Source organism: Seriola aureovittata, chromosome 16 (genome assembly GCF_021018895.1).
Source record: "Seriola aureovittata isolate HTS-2021-v1 ecotype China chromosome 16, ASM2101889v1, whole genome shotgun sequence".
In the NCBI taxonomy this organism is placed as follows: Eukaryota; Metazoa; Chordata; class Actinopteri; order Carangiformes; family Carangidae; genus Seriola; species Seriola aureovittata.
The window spans coordinates 21493897-21513460 of NC_079379.1; the positions used below are offsets into that span (position 1 = coordinate 21493897).

Below are 19564 nucleotides of genomic sequence, written 5' to 3' on the forward strand. Positions count from 1 at the left end.
CTCCATGCTAACAGCCATGCTAACGTATGGCAGCCATACAGTACAGCTATCAAGGTAATCCCGTGGATTAAGCGAGGATTATAGGCAGATTATTGGAGCAGCTCTCACCAGCGATATGGCATGCTCATACTGTACATGAGGCAGTGATGGAAATTATGGATCACTCTGCTGATTTGAATAGTTCATTCAGTTCAGAGTCATTTTCCGTACGTGATTGCATTACTGTCCGTAACCACTCATTTGATCCATTCAGTTGGATATGAAACTTGGCCTGTTTAGCTCGTTTTCATTAGCTAACAGCTCAGCAACGGATATCTCATCAGATTGAGGATGCTGCTGTCTGTCAGCGAGCTTTCCTTTTCAAGTGAAGTAACATGCCGTATATTACAGCTATACTTAAAGTGGTGGTCTCAGTCACCAGTGAGGGGACCTACACTGTTAAAAGCTACTGATTGTAGCATCAGTATCTTCGAGACCTTGGAAACCTTTTCTCAATAAGCTTCTCACTATGAGGAACGGAGTCTTAGGGAGAAAACTGCAAACTAATGTTAGAGCAGGTCTGATGATTTCACATGATTTCTGTATTTGAGTTTTTTTCATGCTGGTTTTGAACTGGGTGGGGCTGAGCTGGAGATTTGCAATGCCACACAATACAGTCTGGGGACCAGGGACTGAAACAATAACTCAGGCCAGGAATTTCACTCCATCCCAGGCCACCCTCACAAACCGTCAGACTGCTGATTTATCGGCTAACCCTATTTGTTGATTCAGATTATTATCCAGATTACAGAATACAAAAGTTTGTGACTGACCAACAAACCAACAACATTATAGATTGGTAGCTATTATCAAAAGCAAACTCAACATGGAAAGACGGGGCTGGTGGTAGCAACAGTGCGGACTCACACTGCCAGCTAAAGCACTTCAGCAGGCAGCATACACAGGTGAAGTGATGCGAGAGGTCTTACCTTCCTGCTTCTTATATTATCGCTGGTTGACTGTTAACAGTGCAGGCCAAAACCACCCTCACGCCACCGGGAAATGTCCTGCTTCTCCAAATGGGCCGTCTGCCACTGCTGAGGACAGTTGAATGGTTGTTTGTGTACGTTGCCAGACCACTATCAACCAAATCTGATTAAACCAAACTCACACAGGTCTGATGCTTAGTAGATGAGATTTTGTGTGTGAACATCTTAATAAGTAATACTTGGGAGAGGATGTTTTTTCTCCGAAGTTGTACTCTGATTGTTGCTCATTTAGTCATGAATAGTTAAGGTTATACACAAGCTTTAATGAGCGTTCTCACAAATCTCCATTTCAGCCTTTATAGTGGTTTCTGTTTTCACAAGAAAGTCAATAATAATATTCCAACAATATTCCAAGATTCACATCGAACATATAATTGAGATTGTGTCTGTGAGACTGACCCCTAAACAAATCTATACGTCTATAGGTCCCCTCTGGGGTCACAAGTGCAGCTATTCCTGCTGCTGAGGTGAAGGAGAATCCTGATATAGTTCTATCCTTAGCTGCAATCGATCTGCTGACATACAACACTCGTCTTCCCTATCCTCTCATTTAGCCTCTCCTTTTTCTTCCCCCTCCCTCCTCCATCCATCTCCCATCCCCTGAAACTGTCTCCAGTGTCAGTTTGTCGTTTTTCTGCAGCCCTTGATCTTTGCTAAATGCCCTGGGCCTAGCTTGGTGCTGCCTGAGCTCCCCTGGTGTCGTTGCTCTAGATCTTTCCGTCCTGTCCCTGCCAACGCAAACTGGCAACAGGAGCGCTTGAACACAGCCCTCTGGCCTTTCTCCTTGTTACTAAACTACCCAAAAGTGGGTTCAGATACATCGTGTTGTGCTGGGACTCGTGAGTGCGGTCACGGTGTCCTGGTTTCGCTGCCTGGAGTAATGGCGGCTGCGAGCAGTCAGTCTCTAACACCTGACGTATTAGCACTCAGGTTTAATGAGGTTCTAGCTTTCATACCCATCCGCAACAACAACAACAACAACAACAACAACACTATCATTCAAGAAGTTGATGGCAGTACAGACCTGGATGCATCAGGAGGGAAATCTTATTCCTTGAATGCCAGCCGCTTGGACAGGTTGAAGTTTGAAGCTGTAGCTCCAGTGCACATGAAATTGTAAGGGCAGGTTAAACAGGACACTGAATCAAACCTCTCTTCTTACAACCTGCCAACCGTATCACGTTGCCTGGGAAGTGAATTGTCCCATATGCACTGAGCGCTCAAAGGGTTACTGCGCTGCGTTTTAAGCTCTCAAAGGGCTCTAAAAATGGCAGCATCCCTTACTGAGAGGCCTCCAAGGTGAAGGGCTTTCGAGGCACCGGAGTGTATTTTAGCTCATGTCCCAGAGCAGCATACTGCACCGGCACAGCGGCAAGAGCCCCAAAGACACACTCACAGCAACGTGCTGGAGTCGCACGCACAGATCTGTACGCTGTCACAAAAACACACACTATAGGAACACACACTTCCTAAGACGAAAATGGTAATTATTCTCCCAGCATCAACTTCCTTCCTTTGTTGCTGGAGGCAGTCATTCACTTATTCAGGTCAAGGATTCTTCTATGATGAGAAATAAGTAGTAAAAAAAAAAAGTGACAGACAGTTACATGGGCATCAGTTGAGTTTGGTGAGCTGTGACACTTCACATGGTTCAACTTAAAATAGTTTGGTTTATCATTTAATATTTGGACTTCGGAAAAGCGTCCAGGAAAAGTTGCTTGTTGCATTTAAACTTAGCTTAGTTATAATGCTGTTATTGTGTCACTGTGTTGATTTATGCATCACTAAATTGAAATAGGTTGCACGGAGGAGTTCTTACTTGCAACCAGTAACGGATAACGCAGCTAACTGCCAAAACTAGCTTAGCTAGCTAGTTTACTGTTTAGATTGAAAAGTAAAAGAGATGATATGGACAAAAAATCTAACTGTTGTTTCATAAAGAAGTAAACTGTTAATGTTACATTAATTATTAAATTAAAATGTAATTTAAATTTGTGATATTGAACTGAATGAATAAGTAAGAAAAACAAGCGAAACAAAGTCATAACTACATTTACAATATTTTAGCACTGAAGGAAAGAATTTGTCATTTTCAGAAATATGCTCATTCACTGTCTTGGCGAGAGTGAAATGACAAGACTCATGTCTGCTGAATTATGAAGCCTAGCTACAGCCGGTAGCTGGTTAGCTCCAAAGACAAGCCTGGTTCTGTCAAACTGTAATGACGCGCAATTTGTTAGTGAGTCTTAAATGTGCTATTTTCCTACCTTTGTACTAAGCTAAGCCCATTTCCAATATTGGTGCTAAGCTAGGTGTCGCTCCATATTAAATATTATAGATTTTAAAGTTTAATAGATAGTTTGGCTCTTTGGGAAGCAATGTTACAACTCTTGCTGCTTGCATGACTTCCTGTTTACATAGTAGATTGTTTTTGATGCGACAGTATTACAGATGTTTTCTCAGCATATTAGAAAAAAGAAGTTTTAATGGTTCAACCTGATTCTGTAAATCTCTCTGAATCAGTCTGAAACAAGTTAGCTGTTACTAAAAAACAACTTTACACAAAGTAAAATTAGTCATAGATTTAGGGACTGCTGGTGTAACTGGGTGTCTCCTCTAAGCTGACACAGCAGTGACGTAGGTTGGATATTTCATGACATAGACTAAATCATATCTCATCAGTCACCCTTCTTTCCTCCACATTGTTCCCAGAAACTTAGTCAGCATAACTGGATTTTGCAGTGTTTTACAGTAACTGTTACGCCTCACAGGGACTTTGCCAAAGCTTTGGATTTAATGAAGTGACGCAGGACAGCAATCAGGGTTTCTTTTTTTTTTTTTTAAGAACAAGCAGGACCCAAGAGAGTGGCAGCAATTAGGAAGATCCAGGTGAAAAACAAGGGTAAAATAAGAAAAAAAAAAAATGATGTTGAGAGGAAGAAAGTGATGCAGTGGTGAGAAAAACAACAGAGAAAGCTCTGATCATGTGGAGCTGATGAGGGGCGGGGTGTGAAAGGCAGATGGGAGAGGCAGGAGCATCAGTCTTTTCCAGCTGCTTGCTGGCACACACACTGACGACAAGGTTACGACCCTTCTGCCTCTCTTTTCTGTCTTCCTCCCTATGTCTCTCCACTTCATTTTCCGACACCCTCTTTCACCCCCACCCCCCTTTTTTTCCACTTATCACATCTCTCCTGCAGGCGTACCGTATGACATTTTATAATCACCCAGCGAAAAACCACCAGTGCAGGACACACACACACACACACACACACACACACACCACACACACACACACACACACACATACATTTACTCCTTACTTGGCTGACGTTCCACCTCACACCCTATGGCGATCACACATCCTTCGAAATGTGTGACTCATATGACGGATGTATTGAATGAATCTATAAAAATAACCACAATTTTTGGCCGTGTTTGTAATTACAGATCATGTACTGTATGTGTAGGTGAACTGTGTGTGTGTGTGTGTGTGTGTGTGTGTGTGTGTGTGTGTGTGTGTCATACTGCTTCAGTCTCACACTGCAGAAGAATTACGAATATTATTTCATCTTGTGCTGCTCTTTTGCGCCATGTACGTTAAATCTTGTTATCTTTACATAACACAAAGTTGCCCTGAGAAGATCCACAAATCCCTTTGGTGTGTTACAGTTGGCGATTACGCTGATTGGGGCGTTGATGTGTATCTCTGTAGCAGAAGTGGTGTGTGTGTGTGTGTGTGTGTGTGTGTGTGTGTGTGTGTGTGTGTGTGTCATACTGCTTCAGTCTCACACTGCAGAAGAATTACGAATATTATTTCATCTTGTGCTGCTCTTTTGCGCCATGTACGTTAAATCTTGTTATCTTTACATAACACAAAGTTGCCCTGAGAAGATCCACAAATCCCTTTGGTGTGTTACAGTTGGCGATTACGCTGATTGGGGCGTTGATGTGTATCTCTGTAGCAGAAGTGGTGTGTGTGTGTGTGTGTGTGTGTGTGTGTGTGTGTGTGTGTGTGTGTGTTTTGAAAAACAGGGCTGGGAGCTCTTGCTTAAAAGTCATCATATTAGTATAAGGCAAAGGACATTGCTCTCTAATATACTTACATAAAGGGGATTTAATCTCCACTTCGCGTTCTCACAACCATAATCTAACTCTCGCTCAGCCTTGCTTAGTTCGTGAGACTTCTCTCTGTCCTGGGAAGATTTGATCTAACGTAGCTGATGACACATCTCTCACATCTGCAGCAGGTTTTCGGTTCAAAAAGAGACTTTCTGAAGGGAAATGTCAGACACTGTGACAGTATTTAAAGAGTTGGAACTGGAGTAATGTTAAGTCAGTGTCTGGAACATATGGTAAAAAGGTCCCTGAGTTCCCAAATAGAGCAGAGGCATGCAGTGTGTGTGATAAGCAGGGAGGTGAAGAAAGCTTGGGAAACAACCTAAATGCTATGCTTCAGTGAGGTGTTACGAGGAGTGACTGGAAATGTACGCCATACCACCGCGCCATATTACAGCTGTGTCACTTCCACACTTCCTGCACCGGTAACGAAAAGAGAAGAAAAGGATCTAAAAATACCAGCACACTCCCGACTTTCTGTCAGGATGGCAAAGAGACAAGTCAGCTAGAATTTCCCTTTCTCGAGTGATCGTGTTGCAGCCATAGAGGCCCGCGAGCTGCGTGTTTGAGGTATCCCACAATGCACTGCCGTGACTTGTTACGGTACTGGCGTGCAGCACTCGCTCTGGGCTCAGATGGAAAGATCACACGTTCAGACAACTCCTTTTCTCCTATGTTCCTGCTATGCTTCCTCCCTCCTCGTCTCCTGCAGGCTCGGCTGTGAAGTTCACACATCACACGTCTGCTGATACTGAGCAAAGAATCACCTCCTTGCTGCTTAGCGGCTCCTCCAGTTTCTCATTTTTACCATAGCTGTGGATTACAACTGCCGGAAGTGTGATTCTTCACTACACCTGGGTGATAAGACAATCTGTTTTTCTGTTTTCTTATTTTAGCACTGCATAATTAGCATTTTCTACATTGTAGAGGGGATCCTTAAAAAAAAAAAAAAAATGTGTACAAAACACAAGACCTCCAGAACATCATTAATTCATTTAATGTCTGATCTTCCATTATGATATTTCACTCAGGTAGGCATCACATATTTTCAGCTTAATTGTGTATCATGTGCATTGCATTTAACTGCTGACTGACAGCACATCCTACAAAACAACATGCAGAACAACATTTACAATTATATTTTTGTCATAATTAACCACGTAAATCCCGGATAACTCATGACAGTCCTATTTCTAAAATACGGCAAAATACACACTGGCTTTTGAACATTAAATATTAAATTTGATATTCAGTCTGTAATGATTCAGTGATGCTGCTGCTGCTGTTCTCTTTGCTAATGTAAATCACAGAAAACTAGCCTGCCGCACTAAAATGTTTTTGAGTCCAAAATGGAAAAACCATCTTTAAAAGTCAGGCTGTTGCTGACGATGTGAAATCCTGTGTCACTTTATCGTAAGAGCTTTACAGTGAAGTTAGCTTGTAATTCAGTGAGGCAGCAGAAGCACCACGATCGAAAAGAACATAATTAGACTACATTAATAATTAACATTAACATTAATTGGGGCTCTTAGATTGTGTTTTAATTAATTCCATTAGTTCTTGTTTGTTCAAATTATTTCTACTTTAAATGACAGCGTCTAAACTACAACTCATCTGAAATCAAATTTTTTTCATTGATATTGATCTGAAGGAATTTTTCTTCATTAAGACATTAAGTTGAATGTGAATAAGCACATGCTGTATTGATGAAACGTTCAGGAGCCGATGGGTTAATGTAATTGGAGACAGAAATGAGATGAACACCTCAGTGTGCATCATCATAACGGTTAAATATACACTATACAAAGTATTTTTTCCTAATTCAATTCAAGCTTGAGGCGAAAAGACAAAAATTTTTACCTTTGATGAAATTAAACAGCAGGATAACTGTGTTTAGAGTTCTTGTAGAGTTTTTTGTAAATTTGATTAACAGCTGTGATACAGTTACATCAGAAATTATAGCTTTTTTTGCAAATTCCCACGAGTCGAACAACACAAACAGGACATTGATAGATCACGTCACAGTTCCGTATGAGAAATTAAAAGCTTAACATTTGTTCTTGATTTCTTTGCGACTTTCTTTCTTTCCTTCTCTCCGCCATTCTCTCTCTTCCTCTCTGATTTTCATCCCTGTCTCTGTTTAATGTGTCAGCAACAACACAGAAACAACTCTCGTCTCCACCGAGGACAGTCACAGCAGCACAGCACTGTGATCAGTGACAGCCTGGTATGCCGCCTGGCAGTCACTGTCACTGCTTCCATTTAAGCTCACATCTACTCTATTGTGATCTGCTAACAGTATTCTGCTAAGGAGCTACCATATGCACAGGACAGAGGCTGTTTAAAGCTGACAAGCAACCTGCTCATCCCAGGCTGTGAGGGACGTGGGGGGAAAAGAGAGTCTGGGCTCTTGACATGAATGCAGGAGTCATGCTGTCCTGTTGAACATTAAATGATAACAAAGTGTTAAGTCCAGGTTCTACCACATCTGGAAGGATTATGAAACTGAGCTGTGTTTAATCATGAAAAACAGTTTTATTCTCTCATTCTCTGTGTGGTTGAAAAAAGAGTCTGAATATATTTTCCTCTAACACTCAGCTAATCAGGTTCAGACAGTTCAGTGAAGATCACAGCAAAGCATCAACAATGAACAAATAATGAAGATTCTCTCTTTCAGTTGAGTCGCTTACTTCTCGAGTATTCTTATTCATTTAATCATTGTTCCAACTGATAACAGACTTTTAAAGGTGTATATAGAATAATGCCCTCTGAAATAATACAAAACAATACCAAAGTCAATGTATTTTGTTGCTGTTAAGTTCAACTTCGGTGAATTCTGACTCGACTCAGATTCACAACATGGACCAGCTTGTAAATTGCCTTGACAGCGCTGACCTTTTGAGGGGAACCGAGACCCGGAGAGTCTAAAACAGAGGAAGCTATCATATTAGCTATGTTGAACTGTCCAATTATATAAAACCGCGCTGCCAGAGTATAAACTGCACCGCAGACGAGGAGCAGCATGAGTCCTAGGTAATTGTGACATACAGTGGAAATATGTTCCCATGAGTTAAACAGATCAGCTCCAGTTGAGAGCACATGTAGTCGCCACGCACCACTCCCACAGCATTAGCTGTTTCGTGGGGGATGCGCAAAGAGCGGGCACTTCCTGTAAATTTCAAAGACATTAATGCTTCTCTGAATTTACAGATTCTTGGATTTTTGTTTGTTTGTGTTGCTGGTTGGTTGCAATTTCAAGACTTTAAAGATGTTTTATGTAACACAAGACACATCATAAGGAATAAATAGTCGACGCCACAAACCAATCCCGTCAACTTGCAGTGATGGGGGTTTGGGGGGGGGGGGGTTGCATCAGCTCAACCACTAACACTGTGTCAGCCTCTGCCAGTTACAAGCTAACAAACAGCATAAACAAATAAAAGATGCTAACTAACCGTTCTGATACGTCCGCTAGTCACCGATTTTGGCCACAACAGACTCCTGAGTCTGAGTCTCTCTGATGTTTCCTCTTCTAACCATCTTGATACTCTCTGCTGTTTCACCTGTCAACCTGGAGCAAGCAGCGGAGGTGGGCGGGGCACAAGGTCTGGTACAGAATTTCTCAGTGAGGAAGTGAGCGTAGATGTGCTTCCAGTTCCAATTGTGGATTTTCCTTTTCACTTTTTCCGTGGAAAAAACCATGTGAAACAAAATATTAATCATAGCAGAGGAGTTTTACATAGTTCAAAACATGTCTGGAGAGGAACTTTAAAGTCAGTTTTTTTTATTTTTTGGCCAGTAGTAGGGTTTGTTTTTCCTTTTTTATTTGCATGCCATAAATGCACATGAGGGAGAACATTCATTCAATCATTTACTCTGTCTTTATTTATAGGCTACGAGTTGGTCCAATGAGAGCATTTCACTCTCTTTTGCAGGGCCATTAAAACAGCATTAAATGAAATCTGAAACATAAGAGCATAAGATAAGAGCAGCCAGAGCTTAAACAATTAATCAATTAGTTGATCAACATAAAAGTTATCGACCACTGTTATGCTAATCACTCCAGTATTCCATATCTCCGCTTCTCTCTGTTGTATATTAAACTGAAAGACTTTACAATGTTTTATGACGAAGAAAATTCATTAAACATGTTTTTGTTAAAGGATTCACACAATGCTTTTTGATTGGAAAGACTGAATGTAAACATAACTCTGTTTGTTTACAAGAAAACTCCACAGTGGACCTTTCAGTAGCGTTTTAATGCAGGACCTTTAATGGAGTATTTTGCTAATGAGGTACCAAAATGAGTGCTGCTGTTCAGCCCTGTCGATCAGTCAGAAATGACAGCCTTGATGACTAATTCAAATCAACAGCTACTGGAAACAGCAGCTTTAACAATAATTCATAAACAAGACTGCTCATTAGTGTGACTGCCTAATCTAATCAGTCAGTATGAATGAGTATAACCACAGTGAAACTCACATTGACTGTTTATAATAAAAGTGAAAAGGTATCTCCACAAACAAACAAGTGTCAAATGAGAGGAAAGAAAACAATAATCTAATTATTACAGCAGTTCACATCGTAGGAATATCATGCTGTGCCCCGTTAATTGAACAGCCTCCACAGAATAATACTGCTCTTCTGCTCACAGCTCCCCAGTAAAAGGTTGCTACGTGATTGCACCAGCAGCCGGAGAAATGAGTCTGCAGTCATTACGGCTGCTTGTAAATGCATCCAAGCCAGCCGGCGCCAGATCGATTTTTCTATTTCTGATTGGCCCTCTGTTATTGCCCAGAGAGCCCCTGCGAGAGGCTGCTGGAGGGGGGGCGAGGGTGGGGGACGGGGACGCTGAGCTTAATTGATTCGGTCACGGTATGAAACAAGTTATAATTTTTCACCCGGAACGTTTTACCTCACTCCACTCACTGGAAATACAGCTCAACTCTCACGTAAAAAAAAAATAAAAAAATAAAAATACAGGCACAATATCCACCACTCTGTTTATATTTATGCGGCTAAGGTGGAGACACAGCTGGTGGTTATTCTTCCATAAAATTCCTCACATTCTGCTCGAGGGTGAGCGAGGTAACCTAAAGCGAGAGAGAGAGTGTGGAGAGTCTGGGGAACAGAAAATAATTTTGCTATGCCTACTGTACAGCTTCCTAAGAGTAAAGGGACTAATTAAACCACTTGTTTATTTCTCAGGGAGCCTTTTTAAAATGGGCCGAGAGACACAAAAGCAACTAAAAAAAAAAAAAAAAAATGTACTGAAAGAAGATGAAAGGCATCTTGAGCAGGGACAGGAGGAGATATGATGATTGAGTGGGAGAGATGCAGAGGAAAAAAATCATGTCAAGAAGTGAGGGAGGAAAAAAGAGAGAGAGAGAGAGAGAGCGACCTGTGCTCTGGGAGAGAAGTGATAGATGGCAGGATAGGAAGAGGCAGCTTTTGAGATATGATCTCAACAGGTATTGGTTGAAGTGTGTGGCGAATGTGTGTCCTTCCACCACGCCTTATCAGTTGAGATCTGTTGGCCACATACACACACACACATATGCACACACTCTTTTCTCCCCCCTGACTTCATTAGCCAAACCACATGCCGAGCTCTGGGAGTAATTGGCTGCCCTTTCAGCCTCCTAATGGCTAGAGGAGAGGAAAGGAGAGGAGAGGACAGGAGGTGAACTAGCAGATTTACTGTCATTTATTAAAAATCCCCACTCGGAAGTTATTCTGCTTCTTGCTTTCATGTGATTTCTTTTATCCTTTTTTTAATCCACTGCTCTTTTCTGGTGCTTTCCTGTTCCGACCTAATTTTGTTTTTATGCCTTTATTAGAAGACAAGAGGAGGAATCACATGGCAGTTCTGTCATATTATTCCAGACCAGTGTCTTTTGATTGGATTCACTGGAGACAGAGCAGATAGATCTCCCTACAATAAACAGTCATGTTGCTTTACGTTGACATTTGATTTGTTCAGACTCATTTGAACCATTAAGACCGGATGCGACATACTCATGTTTCTCCTTTTAAGACTGGATGAGATCTACACGGGTAGTGTATGATTTTGTTGTTTTTAAGACATGTGACCGATGAAATGCATCTTGATTCACTGAAATCCGGGCCAGAAAGGCAAAATGCATCATGGGATATGTATTTAAATAGTTTTTTCTGCAGTTTTAGCTGCAAAAAAAAGTTTTTAAAAGTGCGGTTTGAACAATGGCTGATGTGCTATTGAAGCAGAGTACAGCAGTTACCTGGATGAAAACAAAGAAAGACACTGATTTCTACCTGCTAAGCTACTAACCAGCTAGTCAAAGCTCAGGTGAGACATGTCAGAGGAGGAAGAGGAGGAGGAGGAGGATCGCTAGCTAGACGTAAAGATTTACTTGATACACCACTCCCACTGAAACCTTAATAACTCAGCCTCTGAAGCAGATAGATACATGACATAAAAAACCATTTGAGACATTAAACATTTGGCTTTTATTATAAATCGTTGCCTTTACCCTAATGTTCATCAACAGCCATATCCAGTTTCAAAGGGCAAAGGTAATGATTTATAATAAAAGTTAAATGTCTAAGGTCTCAGGTGGTTTTTATTTCATGTTTCTGTCTGCTTCAGATGCTGAGTAATAAAGATTTTGGTGAGCATCAAGTCAAAGGAGGTTGTTTTAGAGGGCACCTCAGGTCTTAATGGGTTAAAAGCAACTCCAGTTCAACTACTAACAACCACTATTCCCAGGTTCATACACTAAGGATTCTCTCATGATTGAGCTCTGGGCCACATCGAGCGTCGCCTCAGACTGATGGGCAAAAAATCTTTGGCTTTCAGGGCAGTGCTGTGTTTTTGCTTCCAGCCAGTCCACCTCCAGCAGAGCAGCAGCTCTCAGCCTTATCACGGGCATTATCAGACTGTATGTCCAACGGGCGGGAGACGCCCCTCCCTGGTAGGATCAGGGCAGATTATAGGGCTGACAGCGCGCATGGGAAACACAGACCTTGTGTCAATCCATGCAGGCCACGTCACGCTCACATATGAAAACACAGCCACACAGAGAGGAGGCTTACCAGGAAACGTTACTCTGCCCATCAGAGAAAAGGAGCGCTCCGCTTATTTAACACATGAAGTTCATTTTACTCATCCCGAGGAGTAAGTGCAAACAGTTGTATAATGTCTTCTGTGATCCTGGAGGGAGATTTTCAAGTCCGATAAATAACCCTGAGGATGTCATAGTGATGTCATTGGGGTTATTTTTGGCTCATGTTTAAGACTTTAATGTTTTTTTTTTTTTTTACAGTAAGCCTTTGTTACAAACTGGAAGTGTGTGGTTAGAAAAACATGAGTCAGGGAAAGTCTAATGAATGAGTTGCATTATGGAAATTGTATGATCCAGTGTTTTTGGAGCTTGGTCCGTACTGGGGACAAGTCAGGGTGTCTCTGCCTCTGCAGGATACATTTTGACCGTTCTTTGTTGAGACCTCTAGACCTTCGTCAGGAAGATTTAAACACTTCTGACAAAGGTCTGGAGAGACCGAACTTTCCAAAACCTGCGAATATCTTCATCGAGAACACTGTTCTTTCTTAAAATGTTTCATGTCTCTTGTGAGTACCTCGAACTTTATGCGTGAAAATCAGTTGCCCTTTAAGGTGTTTCCAGGTTTTTGAAAACACCATTAGTCAGAAATGTCAGCCTCAAACATCGGTGTAATTCCTTATGGTGCTCAGAATAAATAAAACTAACATATATACGCAGGTGGCTGTTGATTTACTGAGGCAGGCTGTCCAGATATAATACAAATACATATCCAGGCAACAGTGAGGTGAGTAAATTGAGAAGACAGGCTCCGTATCTGCTTGTACAAAAAGTCTTCATACCTAAACAACACAATTGTTCGTCTTCCAAAACAACCAATATAACTCTTACAAAATTTGATTTCATATGCCACCTATATCATTTAAGTTGAGACTCTAAAACTATTTGGTTAATGTTATCTTGTCCTGGTTGGTCCTCAAAGCTTCTTTTCTCCATCAGATTTCTACCATGACTAATGAAATCCTACATGAACACAAAATTGTTCAAAAAGTTTTTTGGTGGTTTGAAGTGGGCGGGGCTAATTTGGAACAAGGTGATGTCACATTTCTGCGCCGCAATATGAGTTTTTTTTAAACATTTGACTCAAGACCCACAGTCTCAGCTGTCAACGTCAAACACTATAACATCAGCAGTAACAGTGTCACTGTATTTTCTACGAACAGAAAACTGGACATTTGTAAACATCTGAACATACAACGCCGCAGTCTACTTCCTGGTTGGGGAAGTCTTGTATTGAGAACATCAGTAATAGCAGTCATTACCATCACAATCATGATGATAATGGTTCATGGCGAAGTGGCAGCTATTAACAACAAAGTGCTGAAGACAAAATGCAACATTACTCTAATAAAAAATAAACAAAACCATTTCCTCCCCATCACTGCGTTATACCACCAGACCACAGAGCCATTTTACACTGACTCCATCTCTTTACTTTCCTCTCAGTGATTATGGTCTTTTCTCCATAAAGCCCTTACAGTTGTCCTTTGAGAAAATACCACTGGCCTTCCACATCTATCATGCTGCCAGAAGATATAAAAACACGACTTTTCTTGGAGGGGGGGGTAACCCATCCCATCCCGAAGCCTGGAGGCCTCTCAGCATCAGAAACAGTGAAAGATTTTACTTGTTTCATTGGAACAAAGTGCAGAGCTCCAAAATGCTGAGCCTGTGTGTCTGTATCACATGATCCACTGCAGACCTCGCGCTCACATGACATCATAAAATAAAAAAAAAGCTTAATTCAAAGTGACTTTCAGGTTGTGTTACTTATGTATTCCATGCATCCGTGCAGCATCTTGTCGAAGAATTGTTTCATACGAGAGCAAGGTCACCTATATATGAGCAACACTGCATTGTTCCTGTGAAAGCCTGCGGTGTGGACCAAAGACAGAATTACACTGCACACAGAGGAGAGAGGCAGGAAAACAACCATTGAAGAGAGTAAGCGATGATAATGAAACCACTTCCCTCTCTCGCTGCACCTGCCACACTGACACACACCTCGACTACGATATCTATCATTCGAAGGGTGCTTAACGCTTCAGGGTTAAAACCTCTGCTCATGTGTATACAAGTTATGAGTGTGTGTGTGTGTGTGTGTGTGTGTGTGTGTGTGTGTGTGTGCAGGCGAGTCTGTTTATGAGCCCGAGTGACTGAGGGAGTAGTGCTCCAGCACACATTTATCTTCTTATGTAACAACTAGACTAGCATTAGCACATGCAGGCTAAACACTGCCTCGACCCACCAAAACATCAGCAGCAGGAGTCTGCAACCCAAGCAAACTGAGCCAAGCAGGTTTCCGTAGGACACGATCCCCCAAATGCAGATCAATTTGTTCGGGTCACGCCACCGCCGTGCGCTACATTCCCATTAACCTAAGGTTAGGACCCAACAACAGCCACATTATCAGCTCTCTCATCATTCTTTTCATTATTAGCCACCAGAGAATGACCACAGCGCCCTCCGGCCCTACAACAGCCGCTCATGTGACTCCTTTAAATATTCCTGAGTGGGGAGGAGGCAAGGCGACTTTCTGCACAGATTTCACTTCTTGGTGCCTAATGCCAGGCCTGACAGAAACCAGTTAAATCTGAAAGGATTATACTGAAGGCGTGCAACAGCTGGGTGGCATTTAGGAAAGAAAACGGAGAGGCAAATGCATCAAGTAGTGCACGGTATGAAAGGGTCTGAGTCAGATATAAGCACGCTTGTTTCTTATTATCTCAAAGGAAAGGAGAGCAGAGGTCTTTAACACCTTAGTGACAGATGATAATTAAAGGTGGCGTGTTGTACATCCCGAGGGCCCCTGGGCCCCTGCCTCTTATTTTATTTATGTAGCCCCCCCACTGCTGTCAATCAGAAATCATCTGTATGAATAAAATGATAAAGCACATGTTTTGCATGTTATGTGAGAAGCAGAGATAAGAGGATGTGGGATAACTGAGCAGACCACAAGCTGCATTATTAGCACTCTGGTTGGTTAGAAAGGCTCAACCTATTACAAAGGAGTGTTATAATCTAATTTGCAAAGTCTCTATAATGGCCTTGAATCATTTAACTCATATGATGGTCATCCAACTGGTCTGTAGGTAAATTGCATAAACTTATTACTGAAAGACGTTTTACAGAATTCAATAACCTATTAGTTTATAATATTACTATGTGACAAAATAGCGTTAAGTGCTGCGGCTCAGCCAATGCAGTTCATTACACACATACTCAGCGGTCTCATCAGGAATATTAAAGCCTGGGCAATTATCAGCAGGAGAAGAAATTAGGCAGTTAATAACGGCTTTCTTTTTTTCCCTACTGTTTCTGAATGCACCTCGTGGCTGGGAGGCTGAGGAGGACACCTGCACGGTCCACTACCATGCGCATCCATCCTCGCCTCTTGTCCCGCGTTGAGATCATTCATAAAAAATGGCAGGCCTGTGCTGCTATCACCTCATTGGCTGCGCAAAATAAGGTTTTTCTGCCTTTTAATTTCAGCGAGTTGCTCGATTGAAGCACTCGTAAGATAAAGCACCGTGACGCGCACCCTGAGATCTGAGCACAGGAATAAAGCGCGTGTCTTAATGCGATGAAACAAACTGCAGGGGGGTACACGGGAATGTTTTCAGCTCACACACTCTTGGTTGTGCTATAGGCTACTCGGCGGTTTATTGTCACCACACAGCCGGAATTCGCAGCGTTTCTGTGGGTAAACAAAACCCGCCTGTGTCGCGTTTCCAGAAGCCGGAACATCATTAATGGTAGCATCACAGAACACATTAGGCTAATAGTTTGGATAGGCTAAATATACGTGTGTGCATGTCGACCCCCTTTCCTTACCCGATAAAGCCGAGGCAGTGTCGGTGCAGCTGGGGATGGGGGGGGGGGGTTATCCCTGCTCCGGTTCAGCGGGGCTGGTGTGTAGGACAGCCGGGAAGAGATGCAGGAACGCGGGGCTCGCTCTGGACGCTTCCCTCCTGGACGAATAGTGATGCTTGGAGCGTCCGAGACCTCTGTTTCTTACTGCACGCTCACACACGCATCCACACACACACACACCACATACACACAAACACACACACACACAAACCGAGTGGCCGGCTGAGTGACTGACTGACTAAGTGGCCCTTGGCTACAGCAGCCGAGCCCTGCAAACCATGTTACTATGCAGGCGAGAGGCAGCAGTGATGGTGCTGCGGTGCGGAGCTGGTTCTGGCTGCTGCTGCTGCTGCTGCTGCTGCTGCTGGCGTTTCCTCTCCTCCAGGGGCCGGGACGGGATGGCAGCGGAGGACAGTGTGTTAAAGTGGTGTGTGCCGGTGGAGTGGATTTAAATGGGGGGATGGTGTCGCCGGGATTACGTGGTAGGGGTTTAATTAGATAGCGCTGCGCCTATTGGCACCGACATTGCGCACAGCCCTCCTCCTACTCTCCTCTCTCTCTCTCCCTCTCTCTCCCTCCCAGTGAGATAGATAGATGTGTGTGTGTGTGTGTGTGTGTGTGTGTCACAACATAGAATAATGGCGTACCATACTGTGTGTATAATAATGTAGTTCACTGCTCCGCATTTCTGTTGTCAGTGATTGGAGATGAGGAGTGCACATGGGGTCACAAACAAGCACCTTGGCTACACTATAAAATGTAAATACACAATAAATCACTGTAATGTTCCTATATAGAGAAAACAGCCTGCTGTGCTTATGGTACAGTCATACATTTTTAATCGCTACAGCAGCTGATCCCTTTGGTTATAGCAATGTAACAGAAATAAACAAAAACAGTCATTAACCAAGTTTCAATCCAAATCAATTTTCTAGGTTAAATGTGCATTTCCATCCACTTCTGTTATGTGAACATTAGGAGCTGAGTGCATCCAGATAAATAGTTTAATGGTACTCCAGGCAGCTGCCATCAAGCCGCTGAAGAAGAAGAGGCTGAAATGAGATGGCATGATTAAAAGAGGACCTGTCAATCCTCAAAAGATGGAGAGCCATGTTGAAAGCGGTGATTGAAAGGTGATTTTGGTGTAGTGGTCAGAGTTGGTACTGCAACATCCAACAGCATCATGTGACACAAACTGGCCCAGAATCCCTTTTCCCCACACAATTACTAGAAATTGAGCAGTTGTATTATGTCTAGTCCACACATACGCAGGTATTGTTATTTTAAAACTTAGCTTTTTCTATGTTTGCATGTGGCCTTGCGTTTTAGGTCACTGACAACTAACTTTTTGCAAAGCTCCCTCCAGGGCGAAGATGTTCAGAAACTCCAGCCCAGTCCTAATGTCCACCCTCATGGACTCACAGACAGACACTGTAAAATCAATCATCAAGTGCAGGAGGAATCTCTAGCAGACATTTAAGGCCCTCTATGCACACTTTCTGTAGGTCATTTCTACAGACTTTGCCTAAGTTGAGCTATTGGTGATTCCCCATTAATACCAACATTAGGAGTTTGTTTACAAACAGGGATCTCAGGGAGGAAATACAACATGTAGAAGACTGCAGGCAACATGTTTCGTGCTGTCCCATTTTTTCTTCATACCATTTTGAGCCCCTGCAGCCTCTCGCACTCAAGCACTTACCAGGTGACGTCCGTTAAGTCTGTGAGGGTTCAGGGTTCGGGTCTTAGGGGGGATGTTAGGACTGGTTCTGATTGGCCAACTTGACTTTAAAGTGAGGATTATATCGCTGCCTTTTGGTTTGGCATGTTTTTGCGTTTTCATGTAGACAGACTTTTTTTTTTTAAAACAGTGTTTGTGTAGATGCAATTTTTAAACCAAGAAAAACCCCCATTTCAATAAATATCTTTGTACGTGTGGACTAGGCCTCTGAGCATCATAAACCCCCTGAAATGAAATGTATTTTCATAATTTGATCCATTTGATGTTTCATAGGAATGAATAGGGAACCACCTTTGAATGAAAACACTCCTGTTTTTTATGCACAAAATGAAAATGCACATAAAACAGGTGGATTGAAACAGATTCTCTGCTCTTTTTATAGTGCAACCCCACTGTTCGTCATATGGAGGCACACACACACACACACACACACACACACACACACACACACACACACACACGCATCAGAAAATTTGGATCTGACGCACTCAGTGTTATCAGTGTTGAAGGGAGTACCAGCCCTGACACACATACACACACTCAGAGGTTTGCCATCTGAGCCAGACATCAGTCGTACTTTGTCACACCTCACAGAACTTGAGAGAGCCGTGGGAAGGCTTTTTTATTAACTCCAAAGGTTGGAGATGACTCATGGTCGGTGGTCTCTCCGGACTAGGTTTGTCTGCTCATTGAAAGGACAGCTGGCCTGCGTAACCAGCACTACCCGACAGGAAAATCAAAAATGACATATACCTAAAGGGAGCACACAGGCGCTTCGAGCAGCAACCATTTCCTCCGACACTTTGTGCCATGATGTGTTTTAGACGAGGAATGAGAGGCAGAGGTTTTTTCAAGGATGGTCAGCTTCTTAATTAACCACTGTAGCATCTGATGATCATGTCTAATTACCTCTTAGTCATTTAGTCAAAGACGTATTCTGTTGACGTGGCCGGTGTGTGCCCTCTGCTCAACACATCATTCATTTTAATGAAAGCCAGTTTTTCAAAATGTGATCAGAACATCACAGACAGCGTACCACTTCTTAAAAGAGTGCAAAACTCAATATTGGGCGAATGGAGTGATTGTGAAAATGAGGGGGAGGCGGATGAAAATCAGAGGTTGAAAGTTATGTCTCTGATTATAAGGAATAATTTATAAATGATGTTGTTGCCGAGATATCGCAGACTGGCATTTAAATGAAGAAGCGGAGAAGGAATCACAGCAGGGATGGACGTATCAAATGCCGAATGTGATACGAGTGGAGGATGGCAGGAGTGGAATTACAATTGCCACGCACAGCATGTTCATATGATGCGCAAGTCTCTGTCCAGATAATTGGATTGAGATATTGTTCTTGCGGATGCAGGGGAGGGGGGGGGGTCTTATAGTCCAAGACAAAGTGAGGGAGAAACAACAACCTTGAACCTAGAGCAGGTTTCCCACTAATCAGAAGGTTGGTGGTTCAATCCCCGCCTCCTCTGGTCCGCTTGTTGAATTGTCCTTGGGCAAGATACTGAACCCCAAATTGCCTCTGATGGCTCAACCATCAGTGTGAGTGATTGGGTGAATATGATAAGTATTGTAAAGCACTTTCGGTGATCTCTAAGACTAGAAAAGTGCTATTTAAGTGCAGTCCATTTAACATTCAACCCTTTTGATTTCACGCCTCTTCTTAGTCTTTGTGGACACAAAGTATTTGCTGC

General features: G+C 42.6%; 1 protein-coding gene across 1 annotated transcript in view; it reads right to left on the reverse strand.

The window, feature by feature from the left end:
* LOC130183840 (hippocalcin-like protein 1) overlaps window positions 1-16598 on the reverse strand; it is a 40190-nt gene extending 23592 nt beyond the window's left edge. Inside the window, exon 1 of the mRNA XM_056399567.1 lies at window positions 16082-16598. The gene's annotated coding sequence lies outside the window, so the exon portion shown is untranslated. The remainder of the gene's footprint in view (window positions 1-16081) is intronic.
* Window positions 16599-19564: the final 2966 nt, after the last annotated feature.